Below are 13,808 nucleotides of genomic sequence, written 5' to 3'. Positions count from 1 at the left end.
CAGTGGTGTCGGCACTCAGGCTCGGACTGGCCCATAGGGTAACAGGGGAATCCCCCGGTGGGCCCCTGTGCAGATCTGGGTCCCCAATTCCAATGTGTGGGTAAAACTTGGCATAATGCACTAATGTACAGAAAAAAAAGCATCTCATCATTCATTAACCAAACAATCCAGTTTATTATTATATAGAGCTACAGGTAAATTTGTGATCAAGGGTAGTGTATTATTTGTATGCAGGTAAAAATGGGGCCCCCCCAAAGTCAATTTTACTGGTGGGCCCTTGGCACCTCAGTCCGACACTGACGGCACTGGCTTTCCCAGGGATCGCGTAACATTATGTCACGCGATACCTGCAGCCAATCAGCTGCAGCTTCACTCTCCCCGCCTTTGGACAAATCACATACATCAGGAGGAAGTGAGAGCTGCTGCTTTCTTACTTCCTCCGGATGTATATGATTCATCCATAGGAGAGGAGAGTAAAGGCCCCTTTACATTTAGCGATGCACCAGCGATCCGGCCCGGTCAGGATCGCTGGTACATCGCTAAATGATCGCTAGTGAGCTGTCACACAGGCAGACCTCACAGCGATGCAGCAGCGACGCAGCGCACGATACTCACCTTTCACACACAGCGATCCTGACGTCCTCCCGCCCGCCTCCACGCGTCGCTCGTCGTCACAGCAGGAAGCCCAGCTGGAAGCTGACGACGAGAAATGGAGCTGGACATTCTCGCACGATCAGCGATGGACAGCGGGGGAGCCGGTCGGAGGTAAGTATCACACATAGCGATATCGCTAGCGATATCACTATAAAGTCACAAAATCGGTGACGTTATAGCGATATCGCTAGCGATATCGCTATGTGTAAAACCCCCTTAAAGCCCTCGCTGATTGACCTCAGGGATCGTGTGACATAACAATGTTACGCGATCCCTGGGAAAGCCAGTGCCGACAGCACTGGAACGGAACTGGAAGTGAGTATAGGTGTTATTATTTTACAAGGGGTAAACATAGGGATTGAGAAGGACCTGTCCGAGGAGTGGACAACCCATTTAACATGCTTATGGAAAACCTGTCGCCAAGTCAAAAGTGGCCAGTTTTTCCACCTATTTTATTCCTGCTGCTCAACTGAGCATGAAGTTTGTTGTTTTTTTTAATAAATCCGCCATAAGGTTCCAGAGATATGGACCTCTTTATTTAGTGCTAATTTTTATGGTCATTACCAAGAGGGTGTGGCTCACAGTGAAATAATTTGCACAGTGACACGCCCCCAGACAATCCTTTAAGCCACACCCCCTTGGTACAGACCATAAAAATCAGCACTAAATAAAAAATCCCATATCTCTGGTAAATTATGGTAGATAAAAAAAAAGCTAAAAAAAGATTATATACTCAAGGGAGCAGTGGGAATAAAATAAGAGCAAAAACTGGCCTCATTTGACCTGGCGACAGGTCCTCTTTAAAATCCAGGAAACTGTGTATCTGTGTGGTTATCTCATGAACAGGGCAGATTTTTATCCTTTAGCAAGCAATCAAGGTTTTTAATTTATAATCATGAAAAACATGAGGAATTAATGTAGAAAATATAATTTATTGGAAAATTGTCAAATTGAAACTGTTTACCGTCCCTGTAATATTCCTTTAATGCTGCATCTTGCACCTTGAATATTTGTGAATTCCGACAATATCGTGTTTGCATTCCATTTAAATGAGACGTGCAGAGCGTTGAGAGACAGTCAATCCTAAAACCAGTTCTACCACTTGCTCCAATGTCTTGCACAAAGCTTCTATTTAGATTAACTTAAGAATGTTGTCTTTACCTTGCACCTGAAAAGTCAGCCATGAGATCGAAAACAGGGTGAAAACTCAAAACTAAAGTCGCCTACTCTGTTTTATTTGCTTCCGTACATTTTATTATTTCCTACCTGTAGAGAAAAATTGCATCCAACAAAACTCAAACCTTTTTTTTTCCCCAAACAAAAGCATGGTGCCATTTAAATAAGTGAATAATTCAATGTACGGACATTGTCATTGGCTGTGACAATTTAAGTTTCTTCCTTTTTTAATCAAGGGTAGTAAATTGGAAATAAATAAGTGGAATAATGCAGTTATTATATGCAATAATATTCACCTGCAACTTGCTACATAAGGCTACTTTCACACATCAGTTTTTTGCCGTCAGGCATGATCCGGCTTTTTTTAGAAAAAACGGATCCGGCATAAATTTTGGAGAACTGTAGAAACGGATCCGTTTTTTTGCTGGATCCGTCTCTGTTCCTGGAGGCTGGCCAATTGGATCTGAGCATGCGCAGACTTAAAAAAACCGGATCCGGTTGCTGGATCCGTCTTTTTCTGGATCCGGCGCATTCCGGCGCCCATAGACTTTCATTGTAGCAAAAAGCTGGAAGCGCCGTATCCGGCGCTTCCGGCTTTTTCGCCGGAGACAAAAAACGTTACAGTAGACATTTTTTCAAGACGCCGGAATGAGACAAGTTGCCGGATCCGGCAAAAAACGGATGAAACGCAATGCCATCCGGCACGATCCGGCGCTAATGCAAGTCAATGGGGAAAAAACGGATCCGGCATTGCATTTTGCCGGATCCGTTTTTTCCAAAAAAAGCCGGATCGCGCCTGAAGGCAAAAAACTGATGTGTGAAAGAGGCCTAAGATGTCTTTTATGTACAGCCCATAACAAGGGATGAGGTTTAGGTGTGGCGTCTCTTTGTTATTTTAACTTGTCAGAAAGACAATCCGGAGGTAAGAGATTATATAGCAGTCCCTTGTATATAACAGACAGAAGATCTGCTCTTCCGTTATTACGGACAATTGGAAGCTTGCGTCCGCGCGTGCAGGTTTTTTTTAAATGTATGTACATATATTCACTATGCAGACTAGGGGGCAGGTCAGTGAGGGATAAGTGATCTTTCGGCAGTCTGCATCATGAATACCCAATCGGAGCACCACATGAAGACCCCCACAGGCCATCCCACACTTTGAGACTATACTGGTATAGTTTTGAGAATATCATTCCATTGTTCAGCTGTTACTTCTCCAATATCTCTTTCCCATTTATGTACATTTACCAGCGGATATTTGTCTATCTAGTTACAGAGCAGGAGTTTATATAACGCTGAAATAATCCCTTACCTTGTCCTTGATTCGCTATAATAGAAGCATAGCATCCTTCTGCTTCTATGCTGAGTCTTAAATGCATGTTAGACCTGTAAATATTGATAGAATGTTTTGTCTGGTAGATGAAACTCCTCTTGTAATCGACTAAATGATTTATAGGTGTTATTTGACAGTAATATAAACTTTAAGGAAACCTTTTGATAGTAGGACTGTGGAGACACTGGGGGGCAGCGGGTGTCCTGGTCTGCTAGCCGAAACCGCATGGACCAGAGATCATCCCACTGAATGCCCGCTCTCGTTTTTCTGTGGACATAACACTACTCAGACAACACAGGGTGAGGGTAAAACAGAGTGGCAATACTTTATTGAACCACAAAACATACAAATAACACGTAGAGCAGTCCCAGCACATTACCCAAGATGGTGCAAAAATCTCACCCTTCCGCTGACTCGTCGGGACAAAGAGGCAGCTGTGACTTCAGAGCTTCCAAGGCCGACTACCCCCACCAGTGGCACACACAGAGAGGAGGTAACGACAAGCTCAGGATGATGACAGTCCATTGAGGTACAAGGCCAGGTGACCAGAGGGTCACAACCTGACTTCTATGAACATCTCTATGGAACCAGGTGACCGATGGGTCACTGTTATGATGAGTCACCGAAAGAGGAAAAAACAAAATACCAGCTAAGTCCAGAAAAACCAGAGAGGTTGGCAGCTATCGGATTGCAGACCCCTGAACCTATCCACAACAACTAGCAGTAGCCGTGGGGGGTTCCTACGGTGCCCTAGACCCCTCGAACACAGCCAGAGAACTATATAGCCTAAAGACAGAAAGGGGAAAAACTAAACTGCCCCAGAGCAGACCCCAAAGCAATAGGCAGCCCCCAACATATAATGACGGTGAAGCAAGATGAAAACACTAACACAGATAGAAAGATAGGTTGAGCAAATGATGGGGCCCAAGCTAACTACATAGGACAGGATAGGAAAGCTGCTGTCTGCCATCCGCAAAAACCCTATCAAAATGAGCCAACCGACTGATAGGAAAAACAGGCCCTGAAGTCGCTAGGCTTCAAAAGACTATATCAGCACTCAGGTATATTCTGAAGACAGAGCAAAATATCAACAGATAAGAGACAAAAATGGAGTTCAGCTCACCCCCGGCCAGGGATGGCAGAACTCCCAAAAAACAAGGCAAAACAAAAAACGAAACTGAAGTGTACAAAGCAGAGCAGAAAAACTTAGCTTTGAGATGCAGGAATCAGACTGGTCTCCAAGAATCCAGCAGGAAAATCACCAGCCAGGAAGAAGGGCGTCGGCAGCCTTATATCCAGTCCTCAATTCCAGCCACCCAGTCATCATCTAGCTGCCCATGTGTTTGGTAATCAGCCTCACTACCTTCCTTCACTAGAGGAGGGAGTTCATCAGACCTCAATGGTGAAGTGAAAAATGAACTCACAACAGGTCACATTCCTGGTTTTCACAAACGTATCCATGGGGTTCAGCTGACTGATGGGTCCAAATCCTGACTACCCCAAACATATCCATGGGTTCAGTGGTAATGGAGCAGATCTGTATTCTTTCAGCTGGGGCCATGGTCCCCTAAGCCAACATCCTGTATAATGTCAAATCTGTGTCCCTCGTGATGGAGCCATGATGTCTTGGCTCCTGTCTTGAAAACAGTCATTGGTTCTTTGGATCTCTGGGCTGTCTGGATGTGTGGATGTACTCTATATCTGTATGATGTTACAGAGGCGCATATCCTCTTTTTATAGTTAAAACTGTCCATCAAGCCAGCAACCAGAGGTTAAGAGAAAGATGTGATTAGGCTAACTATCATTGTTTGATTATTTATAGTTTATCCTTCAATGTTTGCATGTCAACAACTGGCTGGCCTGGACAATGTGTAGTCAACATATCAACAAACATCATTGTTCAATTAACATGTGTCTCTGTCATCATGGATAACAGCACAATATGTTACACAAATGTCAACTTGCAAATCAATATTACAGGTTTATACGAACAAAAGTCTGTGTTTTCTTGACCAACAAGAAAGAAATACATAAATTAAAAAGTCAGCCTATAGATAACCATCTATTCCTCCTGGCGTACTGAAAATATACGTCTGGTTAAGTAAGATAAAATGCTGTGTCGTCACTAGGACATTTAAGGGGTTGTCGCATCACAGAAATTGGTGGCATATGGATAGGATATGCCATGAATTTCTGATTACAGGGGGACATCTGCTACAAATCTGGTCAGGAGAACTGCAGCAAAGGTTTATTAAATACCGTAAGACTGGAAATAAAGAAGAGTTTGTTTTTCTCACCATTTAGCATCCTGTATACCCCTCTGCTTGTTCCTCCATGGGTATCCTATTCTTATTCCCACAGTAGTGTGAATGCCACACACAAATACACAATTTTTAATGTAGATCTGGCTGTTTAGTTCCTAAATCATTTCCGAGATTGAATATTAGCAAATTCTAAAATCTGAGAAGTATTAGGTTTGCACAAATTTTTAGCTTCTGGTCCTAACCGAGAAAGTTCCGATATAAAACAGAGATCTTAAACAAAAAGTATATTTAAAGAGGTTGAATGGGACTAAAATAATCCCAGTGCACTGTTTTTCCCTGCTGGTCTTTGTCTACTTTGCTGCAGCAATGACGTGTAGTATCATCGCTGAGGTCAGTGATTGGCTGCAGAGGTCATGTGGATGTGAACGTCAAACAAATCAGTGCAGGAAAGTAAAACAAAATGGAGACCGCAAAAGCATCGGCACTGCGGTGGCAAAGGATTTGCGATGTCAGTAATGGTTAATTTTTTAATGATCACATTTTCTGTCATTATTCGAAATGTTTTTGAAATGCCGTAGAATTCTTTTAACCTGCATTCAGTAATAACAAGAACAATAATAATAGTGATAATAATAATCAGTAATACCTGGAAACACAGGACATATTTCTGGCACACATGCACATCACACATTTCTGCATAGTTTCCTACTGTAAAACTTAAAAATAAAAGCTAAACAACTTCCTGCGATTACTGAGGAATTTCCAGATAATTATTAACTTGGAATTATTGTTACACGGTAAATGGTTAATTCAGGTTTATTAGGATCTGTAGGTATCTCCTCTGATCAGTCCTACTCTTGCCTTAAACTTACGAAGATGGAAGAGAAGGAAATAGATGCTGACCAACTTGAACTCAATTCTAAAACAGGTTCTTAATGAGCTCATCTTCCCTCATCTTCCCACATGCTTAGCCTTTCTTAGACACATCTCAAATAAACTGAAGAACAAGAGATATTCTGCTCCGTTTATTGCAGACATTTTAGGCAGTTTCATAAATCCTGTATCGTCCTCCTCAGGCATGTTAACAAATATGGTAATCAATACTGTAGATTGCTTTTAATTTCCTTATTCCTTCACTTTCTCTCACTCATCAACAAACCAGGATTCTTACCCAATATTGTCCAAATCAGAGTGAAGATCACCTTCTTGGGTTGGTTCACATGATCACAGCCGCATTTTTACCCCAGAACATTTTTGCCTCTTTTATGTCCTACTTGAAGACAAGAATAATATTACCATAGAGCCAGTTCTTTCTTAAGTTGATAATATTGCATTGACTGAAGAAGTTTTTGAGGGTTTACGCTACGATTTATGTGTAGTTGTCTCAACCACATCTTGGGCTTTCCTTTTCACAAGTCTTAAATTAGTTGTGTATGTTCACATGTTCAGTATTTGGTCAGTATTTTACATCAGTATTTGTAAGCCAAAATCAGGAGAGGAACAATCAGAGGAGAAGTATAATAGAAACACGTCACCACTTCTGTATTTATCACCCACTCCTAATTTTGGCTTACAAATACTCATGTAAAATTGTCACATCGGCAGCTGTGCCCGCCGCCGTTCCTTCAGCGGCAGGGTCCACCGCCGCTTTCACTCACTGGGCCGCATCCCGCCGTGCCGCCTCCCTCACTTGCGCGGTCCCACCTGTCACCTCCTCGCTTCCTTCCTCACTCGCGCGGTCCCGCCCATGCGCCTTAGGCTGCGGGCACACGCCCTGCAGGATTCTTAACCCTGCAGCGGCCATTCTGAGGCTATGACCGGCCAATCATCTGCCAACACAGAGTATATCAGGTGTCTCCTCCTTGTTGGAGACGCCTGATTATCATGTGCCCTGCCTGCGCTAATCCTGTCCGCTTTACAGTGTTTTTCCTGCCCTGTGCTCCGTTCTGCCCTGTGTCCTGGTCCCTCTGTCCCATGCTCCGTCCCGCTATGTGTCTTGGTTCCTCTGTCCTGTGCTCCGTCCTGCTCCGTGTCCTGGTTCCTCTGTCCTGTGCTCCATCCTGCTCCGTGTTCTGGTTCCCTTACCTTGTGCCCATCCTACAGTCCTGTGCCCCGGGCTCCTTTCTGTGCTTATTGCCCTGTGCTCCAGTACGCTGTTTGTTTCAGTACGCTGTGCTCTGACCTGTACTCTGTCCTGCCTGAGGTACACCCCGGTCCCTTGAGCCATCCCTCTTGGTTTCAGCTGTCGCGGTGTCTGACTCCCGCGGGCCTGCCCCTAACGGTCCCTATATAGGGGTCGGCTCCACCTGGTGCACTCGCTCTCAGGGTTTCAATTCCGCGACCAAGAGAGTCCACTCTCGGATGCTGCTTTTCCCTGAAGCGTCACAGTATAATCATGCCATGGACCCCGCTGGTGCTGCGGCGGCTACACAGAAAGAATTACTCTTTTTATGGGAAAACCAGACTCGAATAATGGCCTTTATGAAGTCCATGGACACCCGGCTTTCCGCTCTTCAGACCACCGACCCAGGGAATGCCCCCCTGCTAGCAGGCCTCCAGCAGGATCTTGCGCAGCAGCGTGATGCCCTGTCCCACATCCTGAGCTACATGGCGTCCGTCAATGATCGACTACTTTCCCTGCAGTACTCTGCTGCTGCCTCGGCCCTGCCCTGGGACCCAGTATCTCACTCGCCGCCATGTTTGGGGGAGCCCCCTAGGTATAGCGGAGACCCCAAGCTGTGCTGAGGTTTTTTGAACCAGTGTCGTTTGCACTTCAAGTTCCTGCCCCAGCAATACCTCTCCGACCGGGCCAAAGTAGCATCTATTGTGTCCCACCTAGAGGGGGGAGGCCTTAGCATGGGTAAATCCCCTGTGGGAGAGGGATGATCCCGTGGTATCTAGTATACAGAATTTCCTGGATACTTTTCGCAAGGTTTTTGATGGGCCCGGACGGTTGGCTTCTACTACCGAGGCCCTTTTTAATCTCCGTCAGGGTTCCCTTACCGTAGGACAGTACGCCATCCGCTTCCGGACACTATCCTCAGAGATAGGATGGAATAATGAGGCGTTGGTTGGGGCCTTTTGGAGAGGGCTCTCAGGCAAAATAAAAGACGAGCTTGCCAGCCGCGGCACTCCCACCACCCTGGATGACCTCATATCCCTGGCCACCCATATAGATTTACGGTTCCTAGAGCATTCTCGAGAGTCTGTTAGAGAGAGGAGACCCTTTAGGCTATACCAGGCTCCCATTCCTCGTCCCCCCTCGCTGCCTACTAGTTCCGCTCCTGAGCCCATGCAGGTGGACTGGGTAAGATTGTCCGAACAATGGCGGAGGGAGAGAATGACGCAGGGTTTGTGTCTTTATTGCAGCGGAGCCAACTATTTTTTGCGTACTTTCCCAGAAAGATTGGGAAACGCCTCCACCTAGGCCAGGTAAGAGAGGCCTCCCTAGGTGACCCTGATTCCTCTCTGCCCCTTTCCATTCCAGCTTTAATTATTCTAGGTCGGGAGCGTAGATCTGTGGAGGCGTATGTGGACTCGGGTGCGACTGGTAATTTCATTCGGTACGAAAAGGTGGATAAGTTCCGGATTCCGGTGGTTACCCTAGAAAACCCGCGCGCGATCGCCTCTGTGGATGGCAAACCGTTACCTGAGCCCATCACCATGGTTACCGCCGAAGTGGAGTTTCAAGTTGAAGCACTTCATCTGGAAAGAATAGCCTTTTACGTTCGGCCCAACTTGTCTCATGCCGTACTCCTTGGCCTACCCTGGCTCAAGTCGCATGAGCCAGTTCTAGATTGGCGTTCAGGGGAGATTCTGCGCTGGGGCCACTCCTGCCATGAACATGAGCCTCCCTTCCGGTCTTCTTCATCCTCTGCCTCTTCCTGAGGCTCCTTGGCAGCAAATCGCCATGGATTTCGTCACTGATTTACCTCGCTCCTCCGGGTGTACTACTATCCTAGTGGTAGATTGCTTCTCCAAGATGGCCCATTTCCTCCCATTGCCCAGCTTGCCTTCAGCACCTGAGTTAGCCAAGATCTTCATCCATCAGATCTTCGAACTGCATGGACTTCCTCAATGGATTGTGTGTCATCGAGGAGTCCAGTTTACCTCCCGATTCTGGAGAGCTCTCAGTAAACTCATGGGTATATCTCTGGATTTCTCCTCCGCCTTTCATCCTCAGACCAACGGGCAAGAGGAACGGATTAATCAAGTATTGACATCTTACCTGCGTCATCACTTTTCTAACACCCATCAAGACAACTGGGCTTCTCTTCTTCCTTGGGTGGAGTTCGCCCATAACAATCATCCTAATGAATCCACCACCAAGTCACCGTTCTTTGTGGTCTCAGGCCGGAACCCTGGTGTTCTGCTACCCATCTCCATATCTTCTAGGGTCCCTGCAGCAGATGCTCTCTCCTTGGAATTTTCTCAAGTCTGGAAGGAGACCAGAGAGGCTCTCGCAAACTCCAGTGCCCGGATAAAAAGACACGCAGACAAGAGACGGCGGGATCTCCCACCGTACCATCCTGGCAACAAAGTATGGCTTTCTACCAAACATCTCCGCCTGAAAGTCCCTTTGTACAAGCTGAGTCCCCGGTACATCGGTCCCTTTGAGGTACTTGGACGCATCAACAACGTCGCATACAAATTGAGGTTGCCGGCTTCACTTTGGGTCCCTAACGCCTTCCATGTCTCGCTCCTTAAACCTGTCATTCTCAATCATTTTCGCCCTGCACCACTTCCGTTCCCTCAGCCACTTGAGGCCGATAACACCTTTGAAGTAAAAGACATTCTGGCCATGAAGAGGGTTAGGGGAAAAACCTTCTTCCTTTGGAAAGGATATGGTCCTGACGAGAGGTCCTGGGAACCTCGGGAGAATGTTAACGCCCCACGTATTCTGAACAAATTTTTAGCCAATCTCAGAAGGGGGAGACTTAAGGAGGGGAGTACTGTCACATCGGCGGCTGTGCCTGCCGCCGTTCCTTCAGCGGCAGGGTCCGCCACCGCTTTCACTCACCAGGCCGCGTCCCGCCGTGCCGCCTTCCTCACTCGCGCGGTCCCGCCTGTCGCCTTCTCGCTTCCTTCCTCCCTCACTCGCGCGGTCTCACGCATGCGCCTTAGGCCGCAGGCGTGCACCCTGAAGGATTCTTAACCCTGCAGCAGCCGTTCTTTGAGGCTATGGTCGGCCAATCATCTGCCGACACAGGGTATATCAGGTGTCTCCTCCTTGTTGGAGATGCCTGATTATCGTGTGCCCTGCCTGCGCTACTCCTGGCTGCTTTACAGTGTTTTTCCTGCCCTGTGCTCCATTCTGCCCTGTGTCCTGGTCCTCTGTCCCGTGCTCGGTCCCGCTCTGTGTCCTGGTTCCTCTGTCCTGTGCTCCGTCCTGCTCCATGTCCTGGTTCCTCTGTCCTGTGCTCCGTCCTTCTCCGTGTCCTGGTTCTTCTGCCCTGTGCTCTGTCCCGCTCCGTGTTCTGGTTCCCTTACCTTGTGCCGTCCTACTCCTGGTCCTGTAGTCCTGTGCCCCGTGCTCCTTTCTGTGCTTATTGCCCTGTGCTCCAGTACGCTGTGTGTTCCAGTACGCTTTTCTCTGGCCTGTACTCTGTCCTGCCTGAGGTACACCCCGGTCCCTTGAGCCGTCCCTCTTGGTTCCAGCTGTCGCGGTGTCTGACTCCCGCAGGCCTGCCCCTAACAGTCCCTGTATAGGGGTCGGCTCCACCTGGTGCACGGGGCTTCAGTTTCACGACCCAGAGGGTCCACTCTCGGACGCTGCTTTTCCCTGAAGCGTCACAAAAATACTGACCATATACTGAACAATGCCTAACATGTAAATGCTTGCTTCTTTAGAATTCATTTATTGCTGAAAAGGGCAAATCATGAGCTAAAACATTGAACATTTTAAATAATTAAATTAACATTTACATTTGTGAATGATGATTTTGTCTATGACAATCACCATTTACGGTATACCAAATCCATTTTCATTTAATCCAGAGGTCTCAAGCACGCGGCCCGCGGGCCGCATGCGGCCCCTGAGGCAGGCATCTGTGGCCCGTGGTGCACCACGTCTCACGCTCAGGGGTGGCAAGGTTTTTTTTTCTTAATAAGTCCTGTGTCAGACCCTCCCCTCCCTCTTGAAGACATCATATTCACCTCCTCCAGCGGTGCCTGCAGCTACGATGGTCTCTGGCACCGGTATCTTCTTCCTGTGTGAGCGGTCACGTGGTGCCACTCATTACAGTAATGAATATGGATGCCACTCCACTACCATAGGCGTGGCGTCCATATTCATGACCTTAATGAGCGGTACCACGTGACCGCTCACACAGGAAGAAAATACCTGGAGCGGTAAACAACATGCAGGGACCGCGCAAGGACTCAGGTGATCCGCTGCCCAGCCATGCATACAAGGGGGAGGATTAGAATGAGCCTGGGGGGAGGGGGGAGGATGAGAATGAGCCCAGAGGGGGGGAGGATGACAATGAGCCCAGCGGGGGAGAATGAGAATGAGCCCAGCCATGCATACAAAGGGGGGAGGATGAGACTGAGCCTAGCGGGGGGAGGATGAGAATGAGCCCAGAGGAGGCGGATGAGAATGAGCCCAGAGGAGGGGGATGAGAATGAGCCCAGCGGGGGGAGGATGAAAATCAGCCCAGCAGGGGGGAAGGATGAGAATGAGCCCAGCCATGAAAACAAGGCGGGGATGAGCCCAGCCATGCATACAAGGGAGAGATGAGCCCAGCCATGCATACAATGGGGGGGAACGAGCCCAGCCATGCATACAAGGGGGGATGAGCCCAGCCATGCATACAAGGGGGGGATGAGCCCAGCCATGCATACAAGGGGGGATGAGCCCAGCCATGAGTACAAGGGGGGATGAGCCCAGCCATGCATACAAGGGGGGATGAGCCCAGAAATGCAATCAAGGGGGGGGATGAGCCCAATGTCTGCTGGACATGGTATGGGGAGAGTTTATAGTTCAATTAGTACCTAGACACCATACTTCTTGTTGTTAACCAGTTAATGCTCTCTTGTCCCCCACACTGCAGTGTCAAAAGAGGAAGACAGCGAGACAGGCAGCAACATCACGGCAGAGAGCTCTTGACCTCGAAACAGGAGATCCTCAGATCCTGGTATTGTGACATATTATTAAGACTAATATTTATTAATTGATATTGTGCTATTAACTCCTAGGCACTAAGTTTGAAAGGAATGCGGCCCGCCAGCTTAAATTTTTTTTTACGTGCGTCCCATTTACTCTGCCGAGTTTGAGATCCCTGATTTAATCCATCCATTTTTATAAATGTATCCCTGCTATGTACTGCGTAGTGGCTGTGTCAGACCATGTAGAGCTGCTCCAGTTCATGGTGAGCACATACATATGGTAAGTATGCAGACAAAGCAGCATGGACTCACAGCTGCTGCTGCTATCAGTAGTAACACATTTCCCTGCATGTTTTATCACAGGAGTAAATGTTTCTGCTACAACTGTTTCAAGAGTCCTGTGAGCTCAGCATAAATCAAGACAGTGACATATCAGCTGCTGGAGCTCCATCTCTGACTTGATTTATGATGAGCTCAAAGGGCAGGAGACATGACAGAAAAGCTTACTCCTGTGTTATCTTAAGCAAGGAAATGTGTTACCGTAGAAAGCAACAGATGTCAGCCCCTGCTGTGTAGCCTGTGTACTCACTTATCATAATTGACTTATGCTTCTGCAAGCAGGTGAGCGAATGCATCACAAAGAAGGAACCAGGTGGGTACAGTCAATTAACTATTTCCTTCTAATATGGTGGGAATTTACAGTGGTCAGGGAACAGTTACCGTAATAATATTAAACAGTGTAAACAGCGGTCAACCATACGACAGCAAACATACAATAGATTTTAGAACACAATTTGAATAATGGAAAAGTCTCTCAGGGATTATACTTATGCCCTTCTTACAAGGATAGTACACCCACTCCTGGGGAGCTACTACGTTAGCTCTTCCTGCAGCAATGACCCTAGCAGGAGTCACCAGGTTTTCCCATTAAGCCGCAAGTGCTTCTAATAAAGTCTATCAAGGAACGTTGAGCTTCCTGTGTTCCAACCAACCTCCACCTGTTGTCCCAACCCAGGCCGACCCCTGTTTCATATGTTGTTGCTGGAAGTGATGGCCCGCTCACTCATGTAATCCTTCTGTAACCGCAGGAGTCCTCCTCTGGTCGACATCTCCTTGCAGATTTCTGGTGCTTACCAAAACGACGGCGGGTATCTCCTAGGCCTGAGGAAGAGAGGACTAGGTCCCAGTTCTCGATGGCATTGTCTAAGTTCTTCATTTTGATTGGCATAGGGTGAAGATTCTGATCTTGACCAGCGTAATCTGAGCTCTGGGTC

At 47.4% G+C, this 13,808-nt stretch overlaps 1 long non-coding RNA gene across 1 annotated transcript in view; it reads left to right on the top strand.

Annotated features, from left to right (window-relative positions):
• Positions 1-13,808, top strand: part of LOC141049116 (uncharacterized) — a 140,368-nt gene that overhangs the window by 118,335 nt on the left and 8,225 nt on the right. The window contains exon 2 of the long non-coding RNA XR_012220259.1: positions 12,480-12,563. This is a non-coding gene — a long non-coding RNA (uncharacterized lncRNA). The remainder of the gene's footprint in view (positions 1-12,479; positions 12,564-13,808) is intronic.

The sequence above is a fragment of the Dendrobates tinctorius genome, unplaced genomic scaffold (assembly GCF_039654945.1).
Source record: "Dendrobates tinctorius isolate UK_male_01 unplaced genomic scaffold, ASM3965494v1 ptg000143l, whole genome shotgun sequence".
NCBI classification, from domain to species: domain Eukaryota; kingdom Metazoa; phylum Chordata; class Amphibia; order Anura; family Dendrobatidae; genus Dendrobates; species Dendrobates tinctorius.
Note: the sequence above shows the minus strand (reverse complement) of the source record. Positions and strands in the feature narration are given on the sequence as shown.